Source organism: Columba livia, chromosome 7, assembly GCF_036013475.1.
Source record: "Columba livia isolate bColLiv1 breed racing homer chromosome 7, bColLiv1.pat.W.v2, whole genome shotgun sequence".
NCBI lineage: Eukaryota > Metazoa > Chordata > Aves > Columbiformes > Columbidae > Columba > Columba livia.
This window is the reverse complement of record NC_088608.1, coordinates 5,811,408-5,828,173: the sequence shown is the minus strand read 5'-3', so window position 1 is coordinate 5,828,173 and position 16,766 is coordinate 5,811,408. Positions and strand designations below refer to the sequence as shown.

Below are 16,766 nucleotides of genomic sequence, written 5' to 3'. Positions count from 1 at the left end.
AAGCCAAAGACTGACTGTTTATACAATCCTTATAATAACAGTACATTGTAGAAATATGTATATTTGCAACAGTCACATCACTGCGTGGTTGACCTTCAGAAAACCTAGCATGTTACAGAAAAAGGGTTCGTAGTAGATAACAACCTTCTTTCTGATAATTCACCTGTCTTAGAAAGAGTGATCCATTTGATATGCTATTAATTACATTAAAAAATACCAAGATACCAATAAGCTACAGGTCTTAATTTATTGAAACTGCTTATATGCAATTCACTTTTAAAGTGCCCCAGTGTTTGCACTTGAAAAATGTGATGAGCCTACAAAAAATTTAGATGTTCTCAGTGTCAGATCTTCTAACCTCCATTGGCTCTGACCTTAGTTTGATGGCAAAACCAGGATAGAGTTGTCATCCTCAAAAAATGGCTTTCAAACCCACTGAAGAAGGGTCATGGCAGTGGGCAGTGTGCTGCTGCAGTGGGTTATTCCTGCACTTAGTGAAGTCAGTGAGGATTTTATTGCTGATTTTGTGGAAACAGACTCCAACCCTACATCTTTTTGTCAGTATGCTTTCAAAGCCCCTTCAGCAGTGCTTCATCCAACTCAATAACTCAGTTTTAAAAATTCAGACCAGGAAGACTACAAAACGAATACATCTGTAACAAGTAGGGCATGATTATCATGGTTAAACCGCAGCTGGCAACTAGGACCACGCAGCCGCTTGCTCATCTCCTCCCCTCCAAGTAGGATGGGGGAGTGAATCAAAACAGGGGAAGGAAAAAAAACCAACCTCAAGGATTGAGATAAAAACAGTTTAATAGAACAACAAAGGAAGAGAAAATAATAATGGAATATACAAAACAAGTGATCCATAATGTAACTGCTCGCTGCCTTTGACATCAATAGCCTGTGGTTCCCAAGCAGCAGCATTTGCCCCCCGGCCAATGCCAGATTATATACTGAGCATGACATCACATGGTATGGAATATACCTTTGGCCATTATGGGTCAGCTGTCCTGGCTTTGCCATCTCCCAGCTTCTTGTGCACCTGCAGCCTCCTGGCTGAAAAGTCCTTGAGTTGGTATAAACATTGCTTGGCAAAAACCAAAACATCAGTGTGTTAGGAACATTCTTCTGGTACTACATCCAAAACCCAGCACTCTACCCGCTACTAGAAAGAAAATTAACTATACCCAAGCCGAAACCAGCACTGTGACAAAGGGTTGGGAACTTTACTTCAAATACTTCTGCGTTATTTCCTCTCTTAAGTCTGTGTGGCAGCCTCAGGCTAGAAAGTTTCTAAATTAAGACTAGAATACAAGACATACTACATTATAAAGCTTTAATATAAAAAAATAACTGCCAGTCTCCCTGTCATCTTCTGTCATTGCCCTGTGGGAGGCTGTGTGGTGGAAGGAGATGTGTGGTATAAAGGGATGAAGCAAGCCCTGGTCACCAGCTGAGCCTCTGAGTGGCTGTGTCATTTTGGACCAGTCACTTGACCTTCTTAAGACAACTGGAGAATCAGAGGTAGCAAAGAGTCAGAGTGAAAACTGGACATCGCTTATAGCAGTATTTTCTAGAAAAGTAAATTACAAAACCAGAATTTTGTAATAGCAGTTCTGTTCAGTGCTGTAATGCATGTGGTACATGCAAACAGTGATTCTGTATATACACAGTACAATATAAACATGTATAAATGTATGCTTTCAGGTTTTGGCTGTGCGTTATACACTAGAGATCTTCTTGTGACTAAGATGTACAGCTAATAAAAGTGCAGTCCATATGCAATTGCTAATTAATCTAACACCTTCTCGTTACATTTTTTAAAGTTTTAATGTAGCTGGTTAGTGGGCAAAATGCAGGATTTACATAAAGGCTGTAGTTAGCTCACTGGAAGGGGCTTAAGCTGTCTTCTGTAACACTGAGGTCTTGCACACAGGAGTGGAATAGGCTTGGAAGCCTGGGGTTTTTCTCTCCTGTATGGTAGCTCTCATTAATCCGGTGTTGACTGCACAGTCTCCCCAGGAGGGGATAGAGTCATTTGCGTTAGACCACAGCTAATGTGCTGGTCAGGTCATTAAGGCTCTGCTGAGAGATCCCAACTGGGACGTGTAAGTGTTTTCAGCCTGAAGTGGGGACTAAAATGATTTCTTCGCATTTCCTTGGCGAAAGCGGAGCCCTTTGGGCACTTTGTGCGTGTTCTTGCGTTAATGTGGCTGATATCCTCCAGAGCCAAGCTCTGTGTACCACCTCTGAGCAGGCTGAGGAGCCCTTGGAAATACATTTCTCTTCATTCTCATGTCCAGCCATCTTACTCGGCCCTGGCTGACCTGATGTGTTCTTGATGATCATCCTGCTTCACGCAGGCTGGAGTAGATAACCTTCAGATATTCCTTCAACCAGCATATCTAGGCTGCACTGGTCTTACCTGCTCGGTAGTGCAAAACCAGTTTAGCTTTGATGGAATCATCTCTGAGCGTGGGCAGCAGCTGGATTGTAGGTGTCTCATTAACCTTTTTAAGAGGCTGTCTTGGGGATGGGGGAATCCTCAGCAGTTCTGTTCAATTCACATTTGCCCATGAACTCTTCCAGTTGTTCAAGTCTGGATCCAGGTCTTCGTCCTACCTCCTCTCTAATTGCCTTTCATCCAAAATCTGCAACTGTTGTAAAAGGGAGATGGTGGAACATGTTTATAAAAAGGATTGTGGATACTATAAAAGATATTTTCAATGTAAGATGATAGTTGACTTCTAATAAACTTTTCTGTCTCAAGTAACTGTTGGTGAGCTGCTGCCGGTGCAAGAGTAGCAGCTTGAGAGTGGTTTTGTTTTTCCTTTTCAGTAAAACTCTTTCAGTTGTCACAAATGCAGCAGTGGGATAATATTAGCACTGAGATCTGCCTTTATCAGATAAATATTATTTCATTTTCAGTCTACATGTAGTCTGTATGTTGCTACTCCATTCATAATTATGTAAATACTTGTTTTAAACATCAAGTGCAACAAATAAATATGTCAGAGTGACTGGCGATAACTGAAATAATGTATGAAGATACCAGTAATACCATGTGCATGTGCGTAACACCAGAGAAAAAGTAATTACAAGGAATGGCTTAAATACTCCTACTGTAGTGGGAAAGCGGTGCCCTGGTATTATACTGCAATCTAAAGCAAAGATTTGTATCTTTATTCCCTGATGGCATTTTGAGAACCAGCCCCCATACAAGCTGGTGATCCTTAACTTAATACTGTTAAGAACTGTCAAGATTAAAGTAAATTTATGCACATGAAAGGGTGACCAAATGTATGTACTTGAATTTACAGCCTTGTTTTCGTGCAGTTCCAGTGTAACTGTGCCTTCTACCCATAAAGTTAAGCAAGATCACAACTTGACTGTTGCCCATTTAAAATCTTCAGAATCTATTAGCTGCCTTACATAATGAGATGAGGAAATGCCATTTGCATGTAAGTGGCCTTTGGACCAGCTTTGTGCTGGAACTCTTGCTATGTAGAAGAATATTTAATTTAAAATAATCTTAGTGATATAAGATAAAATATTTCATCTGAATATGAGGAGAAACTTCTTTCCTGTGAGGTGCCAGAGCCTGGAACAGGCTGCCCAGAGAGGCTGTGGAGTCTCCTTCTCTGGAGACATTCAAACCCACCTGGACACCTTCCTGTGTGATCTGCTCTGGTGAACCTGCTTTAGCAGGTGGGTTGGACTGGATGATCTCCAGAGGTCCTTCCAACCCCAACCACTCTGTGATTAGTGCTTTAAAATATTTACTGAATATACTTCACTTGCACAATGTTACCTGTTACACTTCAGCTTGGATTGCTGATGATGACATGTTGAAAATCAGTGCTGATCAAGTGAAACAGCAGAAAGCAGTGTCCCAAGCTGAAGTACATCTATAAACAAGTTATATCTGTCCTGGATGCATTCCTAGCCCTTGTAGGCATTGCCACACACTAATCTGGTTATGGACCATCTGCCATTCAGCATGTTCTACTCAACATCTTCAGTATGATGGAAGCAAAATTGTGTCCTTTGCTCAGCCTCTACTGGAGCTCATTCAGTGGCTCGTGAAAGCTCATTGCCCCGTACGGGGAGAGCATCTGAGCACTCGGAGTCTGCTGCGTCAGAAAATGGTCGGTTACCTTTCAGAAGTCCTTCACAGCTGGAATTTCTATTTCATCTGTTGAAACTGAATCAGTTCATTTAATCCAAGCAGTAATTCAAGCCCGTAGAAGAGCCAGGCAGGCAAATTCTACCAGAGAGTCGAAAAGTGGCTGTGAGTGGAGACTTGACTCTGGGCTTGAGTTACCTTTGTGGAAACAGGTGCATATTTCAAACTCGGTGAGCACATATGGTATTTGTTGGCAATTAGACATCCCCTGACAAGGTTATTTATCTTCAGAGTCAAAAAATACAGTGTGATTGACCTTCGTCTAGGTAAAGAACAAATATATTAAAGTTACTTATTTAAAATGATTTACTTTATCATTCATAAAAGTCTAGTCAGGACATCATTTACTCTAACAAAATAATATTGAAAGACCCATGGCAGGTAGGTAAAATGTAACAGCAAAAGATCAAGAGATTTTCTCTGTAGTTTGATTACATTAACTTGCCGGCCTCGTATAAAAACACTAAAGAGAGTGGAAAACATTAATCCTGTTCACTTTTCTGTTACCACAATACTGTTTTGCCTTTTGTTTCCTTAGTGTCTTGTCTCCTCTGGTGTCCAGTGTTCCTGACTTTGAGACTTCTGAAATAATTTAGTAACAAGATAGATCCTACTGTTAAATTTTTCTCCTTCCTCTGTGTTGGTATGCGCCAGACATTTCACTCTTCTCACAAGGAGTGAATAAATACTATTCGTAGGGCTTCTTTACTAAGTACAATGAAAACATGTATTGTTTTTTAAAGTCATACTAAAACAGGATTTGGTTATGAGCATGTTCATTAGAATTTAACTAGTTGCATTTGCAATCTTCAAATCTTTGTCCCTTCTAATGAATCATATTTTTGTGTCCTCTATCTCATATTTCATATTGATAAGAAGTAGCTACCCTATAATGCTAGCAATCAAATCTGGTTTTCATAGGCATGTTTTCAAATGAAGCTGTAATCAACACGTTATTTTCAACTGATCTTTTGCAAAAATGCATTTAATATATTGTTAATTAAATAATGTATAAAGAAAAGCATGCTAAAGGCAACTATGTCAGCAGTTACGGGCTCACCACTCCTGCCCTTGATTGACTGAGGGAAAGCTTTTCTGCTTTGGTAAATATTAAGAGCAGAATTTGAAAAACACTAATTAATGTGCACAGCCCCTATTGACTCTCAGAAAGACACGACTTTCAAGGTCCCTTAGCCATTTTTAATTATTCCATCCTTAGTCTTTAACAGGAAACTCACATCACCATGGCATTCAAGAAAAAAAAAGATGTGCCATATATTAGAAACTGCCTTAACAACTGAAAAATCTAAATCAATTTTAGTTAACTGTTTGAAAGCCCTCATTAGAAGTGTCTTCAGCAGAGACTTGCCTGGGAATTGGGTGGGGGATCCAAATATTCCTTGGATGCTGTTCCCTGCTTAGATGGGGAGAAATAAGTGTGTAGTTCCCTCTGATGGTGAATGCAACACCATCAGTCTTTCTGTGGCTCCAAAATAGTTTTGCCTGGGCACAAAGTAAACTGTCATAACGAAAAAAAACCATAAAATATGATTTAACTATACATAGCAAATAACATATAATGCTTTAGTAGCAACAGCAGGCTGAGTGACTGCTCATAGAAGAGAAGTACAGTTGTTATGATCAGCATCAGAGTAAAAATGAGTGTCTCAAAATGGATTCCTTTTTGGCTTGTTATTGGATGTAAAAAACACTACCTGACCTTCTCCAGGGAACAGTAGATTGTTTGTTTGTTTTTAAGGGAAAAAGCCAAAAGGCAATAAAAAGGAATCATACGGTCTGCCAGCAACGCAGACAGTGAATGCTGAACACATGCATCTCATAATGCTTCATAAACTGACAACTGATACTGATAAATACCATCAGACCATACCTCTGTCCTCTCTCTGCTCATCTTAATCTTGCCTGAAAAAATGGTAGATTAGTTACGAGAACAGAGATTCTCATCTTGAGACACTGGAGAGTCAGTGATGGGGGAAAACACTCAGCTAAACGTACGATTTCATAGAGAAATACTCTTTAATTATAATTAGCATAAGAAGAAAAATGAGTTATGCACATAGCGAGAGGCTTTTTGTGACTGGAGACATTGAAATTTCAATTAATCCATGTGATGGAGGCTTGTAAAATTCTATCATGGAAACATCTGTTGAAATGAACTGCCCTGTATCTTGTCTTATAATGCAGACCAAAGGTCTGTTTGCAGCACTGCCACTAGAACCCCTGTGACCCGGGGTGAGCCACCCACCTCTCCTGTGTCTCTGGTTCCAGCTATGAAAAATGGGTTAATAACACCCATCTTGCAGGGAGGTTGTGAGCTTGCATTTTTCAGCCAGACTGGGGACAGTAGGAAAGCGTGTTGAGGTAATTGACTGATACTTGCAAAGCGCTTTGACTGCAGATATCAACTGGCCTTACTTTATTCAGGTGTTCTTATCTTTAATTTCCCATTTACAAATCAGTGCACATGTGGCAAGTTTCTTAGTTACAAAAGACATTTTTAAGGAAGTTTACAAGCAGTAATGTATCAAAAGGTCTGAACAGAGTGGATTTTTTTTGGTGCTTTCAGATTAACTGTTTACAACTTTTACCATTGAATTTTCAAAAGCGCAAGAGAAGAAAAAGAAACACCTATTCAGCGTTAAAAGCTGTTGGAAGGCTATAGCATGATTCTGTTACCCCACATTAAAGAGCCTGGTCGTTTGGGGTGACTTTTCTTCTTCCCATTTCTGTCTTAATCTTGTGCTTTTATCGGTTTTGGTGTTTCACCTTCTCTTCGATTTGTCCCCCTCTAAGCGCACACACTTACCGGCTCTCGCTTCCTGGCTGCCTCTCGAGGTATGAGCTGTTCAGTGCCACGGCTCTTGTGTTGCTCAAGGTCAAAGTCTTGCAGTTCCTCTGGCTTGCCATGTATTTTGTGATTCCTCCTGTGTCCCTGAAAACGCTACTGCTACGCCAGGAGGACACGAGCTGTGGGTGAGAAAGCCTAGATAGCGGCAGAAGTGTCCCATGTACCCCCAGAAAGAGGGCAAAAGGTGGGACGCAGCAAATTCACCACTGCAAATTTGTAGCTCCTACCCCACAGAAATGCTCCCAGGGAGCATCTGGTCTTCTGGTGGCTTTGCAGAGCTGGGCGCATCATCTCCCTGCTTCTTTTCCAAACAGATTGAGCCAGCACCGGTGCCCCAATGCACAGCCCAACCTATGGGTTTTGCTTAACCAAATTACCTGGCAGATGTGGCGTTTGAGAGTTGAACCGATTGTTTGTAAATGCGCTGAGGATCTGGTGTGAACCCCATGAGCAGTGGTTTGCAGCCAGCGCTGGAGCGAGTGGCCCTGAAGTTCATCGCAACTTCCATTGTAATTTGTTTTCTAATTTGCTGAACAATCTTCAACATGACCTGGCTGGTGCTTCTGAACACTCACAGCCATGGTTGTTATTAAAACAAATATAGGAATTATTGTTCTCATTCATCAAATATTGATTCAAGTGCTGTTTCTTCTGGATAGACATGGTACAGTCATGATTACATTTACACAACAAGACCAAGACATGTGGTTCAAGTCCGTTTCCATTCTACAGTCTGTTTAGTTTTCTGAAGGATATAACATTTCCTTTGGATGATGTAAGAGAAACTTTTAGGGGTCTAACCAAGAGGCTTTTATAGTTCTAGTAGTATAAAAGACCATTTTAATTGCCACACTTTTTTGTGACCCTGATTCAAACAGGTAGGTAAAAACCTGTCAGCTGCAATAATAAGCCTTGCCACGCTGAAGTACACCAAGTCTTCATCAAAGTTCATGCTTTCCATTGTCTTTTCAAGCTTCAGAAATCTGAAGTTCTGTCAGCAGGCGCACAGGTATTTAGCCTTTGATTTCAAATTGTGATGTTGCTCTTGCTAAATGGAAGTCATTTTGAGACAATTGTGTTCCTCCTCCAATAGTCAATGCAGTTGCTTGTTTCCATCACAGAACTTTCTCTGTGCTGGAGTGATTTGAAGTTTCTTCCAGTTCAGGAGCACTGCTGCAGGCAGAGACTGGTTAAAAATAATTCTGATATGCACATACTTTGGGGTTTTTTTCTGTGTGTCACTAATCATCTTATCTGGTCTTTAAAATGAAGGGTCATTTTGCAGTGTTGTTCCAGAGGCTTCAAAGTCATTGATCAAGAAATATGAATCCATCACAATGTGTAATTGGGTGTGAACTGTCATCCTTCCACAACAGGCACTTTGGCAACATCAGAAAGGATGCACTTTTACTTAAATAGTCATCATGGCAGGATCTTGTCGTCTTGGTAATACGGCTTTTACTAACTGAGATTGCGGAAGATGATTTGACGTAGCTGTTCAAAAAAGTTAAGAGCAGCATTTCAGTGCATTGCACAGGCTCTCATGGCACTGCAAGTTTTCTCTGTTATTAAAATAGATGAATTTATGGTTGTAGTGTTGAGCAGGCAAGTACTCACCAAATTGAAATCACAGCACAGTACTCAGAGCTGCCAACTTTCCAAGTTTTCAGAAGGGTCTTGGTGAAGGTCCAGCTCTTGTTTGTCCCATCCCAAATATTTGAGCTGCCCAGCTGTTGGGAGAAAAGGGGGTGCCAGGAAAGGGATATTGGGTGGGGACCAGTCAGATGGGTATTTGAACTGGTTTCTTGAGAGGGGAGTCCACCTGGTTTTCTGAGATGTCCTGAAATGCTGTCCTTTCTGCTATATAGCTTGTATTTCGTGGTTTGCTCTTCTTAGGCACACCGTAGAAGTTCAGATGCTTGTCTCACATTTAACTCCCTCTTACACACTCTATTCTGCTGTGCTGTCTGTAACCAGTATGTAAACTCATTCTCTCACTTTATCCCTCTTTGCCTGTGAGTTTTGCAGAGGAGGGGTTGTGATTGTGTTCAGAAGGCATCACGCTTGTAGGTAGTGCTACCAAAAACTAAATTGAATAAAAATGGAACAGAGATTATTTCCAAAACCAGCTAGGTATACTTTATTGGCTGCCATCAGTCAATAGGATGTGCATGAAGAAGTCATGCATGCAGATGGAACATATATTTGCCTTCTAAACTAAGAATGCTTATAAATACTTGAAGTTACATTCAGCTGGCCTGTGTCCTTTTAAATGTACCTTGAATTCTTTTGCCGTATGAATTCAGTCAAATAAGGGTAGGGACCACTCCTTCCTGTTTTTCACATGATTTTTTTTTGACAAAATGTTACCAAAAAAGCTATGGCAGTGTGTGGCAGGCTTTATATAATAAAGGTTTACAATGGATTTTCTGACGGGCTCTTAGTGCAGCACTAGCCAACAGAGCTATAATAAAGAGCTTTATCTGGGATTAAAGCTTCTGGAATTACTCATTAATTGGATTAATGAACTGTAATTCATCATGCACGTCAGTCCTACTTTAGTCAAACTCCTTCTTCCGCCCTTCATGTAACATTCATCCAAGGAAGACCTCTGTTCTGGGTAAGTTCAAGAACAATGTTAAGACTTCCATGATTTCACATTCATTTTAAATCTCTAATGTGATCAAAATTCCCTTTATTCCTTCCCTGAACAACTCTACGTTTTCCTTATATGATACTTAGAGTATTTCAGGTATTTTTTAAAACCCCTCATTTCAGAGCTTGGGTCTGAATGTGGGCGTTTTTATTAGATTTCAAGGCTGAAAAAGTGTCTTCACTGGGCTTTTTATTTTAAAAAATTAAAATGCTGGAAGTGTTTAACTCAGGGTTTTGGTTTTTTTTTGCTGATGAAATGCAATGCATTCTATTAAATTATTTTCTTGAGTTAAAAAGAAATGCGGCTTAGAACTTCTGATAGTTTGTGGTTTAAAATTGTCTTTGGAGAACATAGGCTAGTCTTTATTTCCTCCCATGATCTAAAATATTAAGTTGGGTTTTTTTAGCTTTTTACCTTAGATAAGCTATTTCATTTGCACCTTCAAAGGACACTCCTTCATTGAATATACGGAATAAACATTACTCTAGTGACGGCACTCTGAAACAGTAACATTAGCCCTGCTCCGCTGTCAAAAGCTGAAAAACAGATTCTGCAGATAGGACTCCTCTGGAGTTGTTAATAAATTGCCTCCGAGTCTGGTTTCAGAAGAATATGTGCATGGCAGGAAGTCAGAGTTTGAAATGAAAATGTTTCTGAAGTTCGGAAGTTACCTAATCGTGGATCTTCCCATTTGCTCTGTGTGTGTCAAAGCCCCTTGGTCTGAAACTCGGAGGGTGAGGAGCTCTCTGCTTTCAGATCTGGCTGGAGAGAAGGAGCCGTTTCATCTGCATATCCCAGTGATCCTCATTTTTCAGCAGACAGAGGTTCCTGGGGGAAAGGAGCAATCTACTCTCATTTATTTGTGGAGTGGAAGTCAAACATGGTCACAGAGACAGTTTAATGTACATATACTTTATATACAGAGAATATGCCGTGAAACGGCAGGACTTTCCCTGCCTGGAAGTGCGGAATAGACTGAGGAGTGGAGCAAAAAGAGCTTGTGCTTTTTTATGTCAAGGAGATCCCTCTGTGCTGGTGGGAGGATGCTTTGATGGAAGCGGTGAAAGCCTGCGTCTCACCGAGATGCTTTACAAGCGCTGCTACAGGAGGGGACGGTGGAATGAACCAGTGTTGGGGAGATCTCACCAACTCCTGCATGTAACTCATGTCTTCAGAGCTGGATTAAGGTGCCTCAAGGGAGTGCCAGGCCTGGCAAATGAACTGGAAGGCAGGTCAAGCTGGTTGCACACTATCTCTGATATTATAATATTCCCTGGCAGCAATGCAGGGACGTAACTTAGCCAAGGAAGAAGGAGAGAGGGGAAAGCGATATCCAAAGTGACATTTTTCCACATGCTCTTTACTTAGTCTGGGGCAATTGAGTTAATGAAATACTGACAATGTTTCTCTGAGTGAATGCATTACCTAACATGAAAAGAAATAACATTTGTAAGGAAAGGTAATATCCCTTATTAAACCAAGTAATATAATTAGAAAACAGAGAGGCTTTCAAGCCAGAGTCCCTTTGTCAGTCTGACAAGAAGAGCAAAATTCAACCTAATGCAGGTCAGACCCAACAGCTCTTAATTCAGTCTAATTGTGTTAATCGCTGTGGCAGCGGAGGGAGCTGGCACCTCAGCACAGCAAGGGCTGTCAGCAGGAGACAGGGACTGACATCTTCGTTTGGGAGCAGTAAGAAGGTTCTCAGGGTTGTAGAGTGAATTGAGAGGAAGATTGCAATGTACTGTAAAACCAGAGCTTTTACAGATTTATATTAATTGGTTACCTTCTAAGCTTTTTGTTCCCAGCTTGTCTTTTGAAGGTATTTTCCTGGGACCCCTGTGAGGATCAGTTTTGAGAGATCAGAGTTTCTGTTTGGAGGAAATATTCCACTACTGGAGAAGTAGGAATTGTGATTCATACAGCATTGCTGTCTTCTAGTAGGACTGTTCACTCTTTTTTACCCCTATAAGTTTTGCTTGTTTTGTACCAAGACTCAGGGTGGGATTTATGTAATTGAAATTTAACTGCCTTGTATGAGAGAGCCATCACCCAATCAGTCAGGGCAAATACATTCCTTCAGGGAAGAATTCAGGTCATTTACCTTCAGGGCCGTCTGATATTGGAATAACGTAATGCATTTGACAAAAAACATTAGTCATTCAATAGCTATTGGTAATTCAACTGAATCCTACAAAGGGGCAATGGCTCCAGGAAGCCCCAGTTGGGGATAGAAACCACCAAGGTTACCCAACTTAACCTGCTCCGGAGTTTCAGCTAGATTTTAAGATGGGTTAGGTGATGAAACAGAGGGTACCAGGGTAAGAAGCTTCCACCTGTGCAGCCATCCCAAGCTCAGTGGAATTATATCACTGTTTGTAGATAGGGTTTAGCAAAATACTGTTAATCCCAGGAATTCACAGAAGCTGCTCAAGACAGAGGTAGTTTTCTTTTAAAGAGATAAGCTTGCTATTTGATTCTGACCCTTGCTGCTAACAGTAGGACTTGAAAGATTAAATCTAAAGGCAAGTAGGCGTGGAAGATACTTGCAATAAAAATTATGTACTTTTTTTTTTTTTCTAGAATAATAAAAGTGAATTGTTCTGAGTGACCACCTGATTCTTGTGTTTTCAAGAAACATGATGGAAAGTTGCCACTGCTCTGAGTTTTCTTGGCATGGGTAGAAGGCAGAAATGAGCACAGGGAACCAATAGGTTCTTTTAAATAGAAGAGACTGCTCTTTCTTTTAGTATCAAGTAGAGACATTTTATGTTGTGGTTTTTTCATTTGCAATACAAACTGGGATGGTGACAGACGGGTTCTTGTGCCACAGATAATGAAGGTAAAGGGAAGAGCCCAGGGCTCCTGGGAGAATTAGGCCCCTGCAAGGCAGGTTCCCCAGCCTGGGGCTTGGATGAAGCACAAGAATGACAGCACTGAGTGTAACCAACTGCTCTCTGGGGTTCAGCTGCTAATAAACTCAGATTCATCCAGTCTCTGCAGCTTAGGTTGCCTAAACATACAAATTGCAACCAGTGAGTTTATATATATATATATATAATCTATAATCTTGATTTCCCTGTTTGCAAAGCAGAACAGTACACCGAATACATGTGTGGTTTGTTCTGATTTATCCGACACACAGGGTGTTAGACATACGAATTTGTGCCATGGGTTATGCCAACATCTTCATGTCAGGAGCTGACATTGATTTCATGCTAAGGTGAAGCATCGTGTGGGCTGCAGTCAGGATGTGTACGTCTGAGCTGCTGGAGGCCCATGGAGATTAAAAGCTGTCTACAGCTCCTGATAACACTATCAGACAACCTCATTTACCAGCTGCCTTTTGGAGTCTGCAGACTCCAGGGTATGTCTCTGATACCATCCACACCAGCAGTGACTTGGTGTGTGTCCATGAAGCAGCCGACTCAAAGCTGCGGTTACCCAAGGCGGAACTCGGCACCACAGCCTCAAAATCCGAGCAATTTGCATGAAGTTTAACACACGCGGTTCAGGCTGTGGAATATGACAGCGAGCAAGCACTGCATAGAAAAGCCACTGCATGTGTTAATATGCCAAGAGAGCGTTAGGCTGAACTGAAATGGTATTTTTGACTGTCATGTCCTTGGGTGGAAACCAGGGTTGCACACCTCACAGCTTGACCCACAGAGCTGGCACTTCTCCATCCCACTTACAAGTGTCCTCCCTTCTGAAACCGTCATACAGCCTAAGTACAACTCTTTGTACATTGAGATCAGCCTTATTTTCTGTGGCTTGTTTTTCTCTTTATTCAAAGCAGGCTTTGAGGGCTTTTTTTAAACCATAATATGCTCTGCAACTATCGCAATTAATGAGTGGTTTTGCTCTCCAAACCAGGTAAGCGTTGATCTCATTCTGCTCCTGGATCATCTCTGAGTTTAGTTTTGTGCTTCACAGAGCCCTGATTTCCCATTCTAAGCATTACTCCAAGCGAATGATGATGCTTTACTGATATTTGAGGATGTAGACTGTGGGCTAAAATTGTTTTTCTGAAAAAAAAATCCAACATGTTCCACCATTGTGGAGCTTTTCTTCAACATAGCTGACACCAGTTCAAATTGAACATTTTTTACGTGGCTGCCACAAAAACAAATCAGGCTCTTGTGTGTAAAAGTCAATGCCTGAACCCCAGGAAACACTGCTCAAATTACGATTTAGAATGTCAGCACTAGCTATAATGAAGACTGAATTTTGTACTACTCTGAGAAGTACACTTACAAAGGGGGTTGTTTAGACTTTTGAAGATTTTGTGCTGTATGAGGGAGAAAACATCATTACGTGTATATATATATATTTATACACATTCTTGCAGAAATACAGATTATATTGCATTATTATTTTATTAATACCTGATGACTGAATCACCCTAATAGGAAGATGACAGTTTCTGCACAACTGCAAAAAAAAATGTGAGTGTAGCAAATAAACTCTGATTTTTCTAATACAGCACAAGATAAATTATGATACGGACTTTTACTAAAGGGTGAATGGCACAATACTAAAGAAAAAGTTTATTACAGATAATTACTTGCTCTGTTTATGCTGTTGCTGTAGAACTTGGATAAACAATTTAAGTTACAGAGATTTATAACTGTTTTCATGAAGATGTATGAAACTAAAAAAAATGCAAGCCTTTTATATCCACCTATAAATCATTTTATACATTTAATTTCTTCCGTATAAATTTTACGGGTTCTTACATAGAAGTTGAAATTGCTGTACCCTTTCAGATGAACAGCTATTGCAATTCTTTTCACCTTTTTAGTATTATCTTACATATTCCCTTCAAGTATAATACGTTAAAATTCCCGCGGGTTACTTAATATTTAACAGCTGTGATAATTCTGCATGTAAAAATATTTTTGCAGGGATGTCAGTGGTGGGCACTGCCTGTGTTTCTTCTTGATAGGACGAACGGTATATTCAATAATTTGGAAACCAGTGTGGCGGTGAGCGAGCCCTGGAGCTGTCTGGGATGCAGTTGCCAAAGCAAAGGGCAACCAGCTCAGGCATGAACAAGCCCCAGCAGAGCTGAGACTCAGTGCTTTTGGGTGAGGCCCAAGTCTTCTACATCATCCCCTGGCTGATCCCTGTGCTTGAGGCAAGCCCTAGGGGGCTGGGGATGCTGGAGCCACAATTCAAAGTGTCTTCCAACCCATTATCTCTCTTTGCAAGATGTGGCAAAATCCCGCTCTCGCCAGCAAGACTCTATGGATTTAATTGAAAGCAAGTGGTGGGCGCCAAGGCTCTTTCTTCTCCCTGCCCTTGGTAGCTCGCGGTGTCCTGGTCTCCTCCCTTCTCCTTGTCGTACCCGCGCTGCCGCTGGCAGAGGGTCAGACCTGTTTCTGCGAAGTTAATGGAGGTTTTGCTGTCATTTCAGTGGAAATAGGACCTTAAATTGTGAAATCCCCTAAAGGAACCTGTTAGTCTGCAACATGACTATGTCACTTCTATGGCAACGGCATGACATTGTTCACTCCTAATTGTTTTGACTGCTTATTCATCCGAGTGGATTATTATGCACATTTGTGCTTTGCAAGAACTGATTTCTGAAAAAAATACTGGTGAGGAAAATAGGTTTAAAATGTCCTTTTAGGAATTACATTTTGCAGATAGGCCACATACATACGGAAAAGAGTTAGGCAATCCTTTTTTTGTGTTTTATTTAATAATAGCAGAAGAATTATGACTTCAGGAATGGGGAGATCCAATCATTAAGGTTCCTTTTTAAAGCATAATTAGAATTTCTAAAAGAACTAGAGGCACGGTGGAGATAAGGTGTCCATTTTCCCCAAACACTCTGCAGAGGAAATCCGAAGAGTAAATTTCTGCTAGGGAAAACCTAGCATAATTTCTAAGTGTGAAAACTTGCTGGGACATCTTTTCTGTTATTTGCACAGAATTCTTGGTTTTGCTACACAAGGGTATGACATAATCTTGCTGTGAAGAACCCGGGTGCTGCGACTACAGGTACGGCACCGAGGAAAACAGCGTTAGTTGTATCTTGCTACTTGGCTTCCCGTTTATGTTCTGTAAAGTGTCTAAGCAGCTCCTTTTCATCTTCTCTTAAAATTGTCTCCTGGGTATGTTAGCTGTTCCCCTCACTTCTTCTGGAATTTTCCCTCTTGTTTATGCATGTGGTGTTGGTGGGATGTGCACAGTATACAGATCAGATAATGCAAGATATTCTTATATCTGTGGAGGAGCCCTCCAGTTTGCTCCAGGACATCACATTGCTTACAGCTGGTCCACCAGCTTTCCCATGTTCTTCCACCCTCCAGTGAACTCAAGAGTCTGTGTAGGTTATGTAAAGATTTTTTCAAAAGACAACAAGGTTATTGCCGCTAAAGTGCTCATATCTCAGAGGACTGAGGAAAAGAAATGTGCGGTTTAAGCCAGAGAACTTTACAAGATCTTCTTGGAGAAGAACCCTTCAGACTTTGTATTTAAGCGTCTGGGACATCTACCTTGATGATATGCAAATATCATCAACGCGCTGCTACATATGTTTTAAATAAGACAAGACTTCAACTATAACTTGATTCTCTATTATTTCAAATGCCAGTTAAGAAGTTCAAGGCCATTTCATTACTACTGCGAAATTTATCTGTGGGGATATTAGAATAAAAAGTACTTATTTGCTTTGTTACTTAAATTGCACCATTGTGGGGTATCGGCTTGCATTTTAAAGCTGTAAATTCACAAAATTACATTATGTTTATAGTTGTCATCAAAATATAAAAAGGAACATTAATCTTCTTGAATTTAATTTTGCCTGGATTTCAGTTCCAGTGCTTATTACCAGAGGGATTTATAGATTTTTTTTCTTAATATCTCTGACTTCACAAAGTTTATGGTTCAAAAAAAATTATATGCTACAGTACTGAAGTAATTTTCTAGTTGATAGCTTTAGTATTGGCCACTTGTTCTCTAATAATTTACATACGAGTATTACAGTACTCCATTTTTGTCCCAGTTAATAGAAATTTTATGCCTGCAATATTTCAGCCCTC

General features: G+C 40.5%; 1 long non-coding RNA gene across 1 annotated transcript in view; it reads left to right on the top strand.

Moving 5' to 3' along the window:
- The window catches only part of LOC110363607 (uncharacterized), a 113,803-nt gene that overhangs the window by 61,211 nt on the left and 35,826 nt on the right, over positions 1 to 16,766 (top strand). The gene's annotated exons all lie outside the window — the stretch shown is intronic.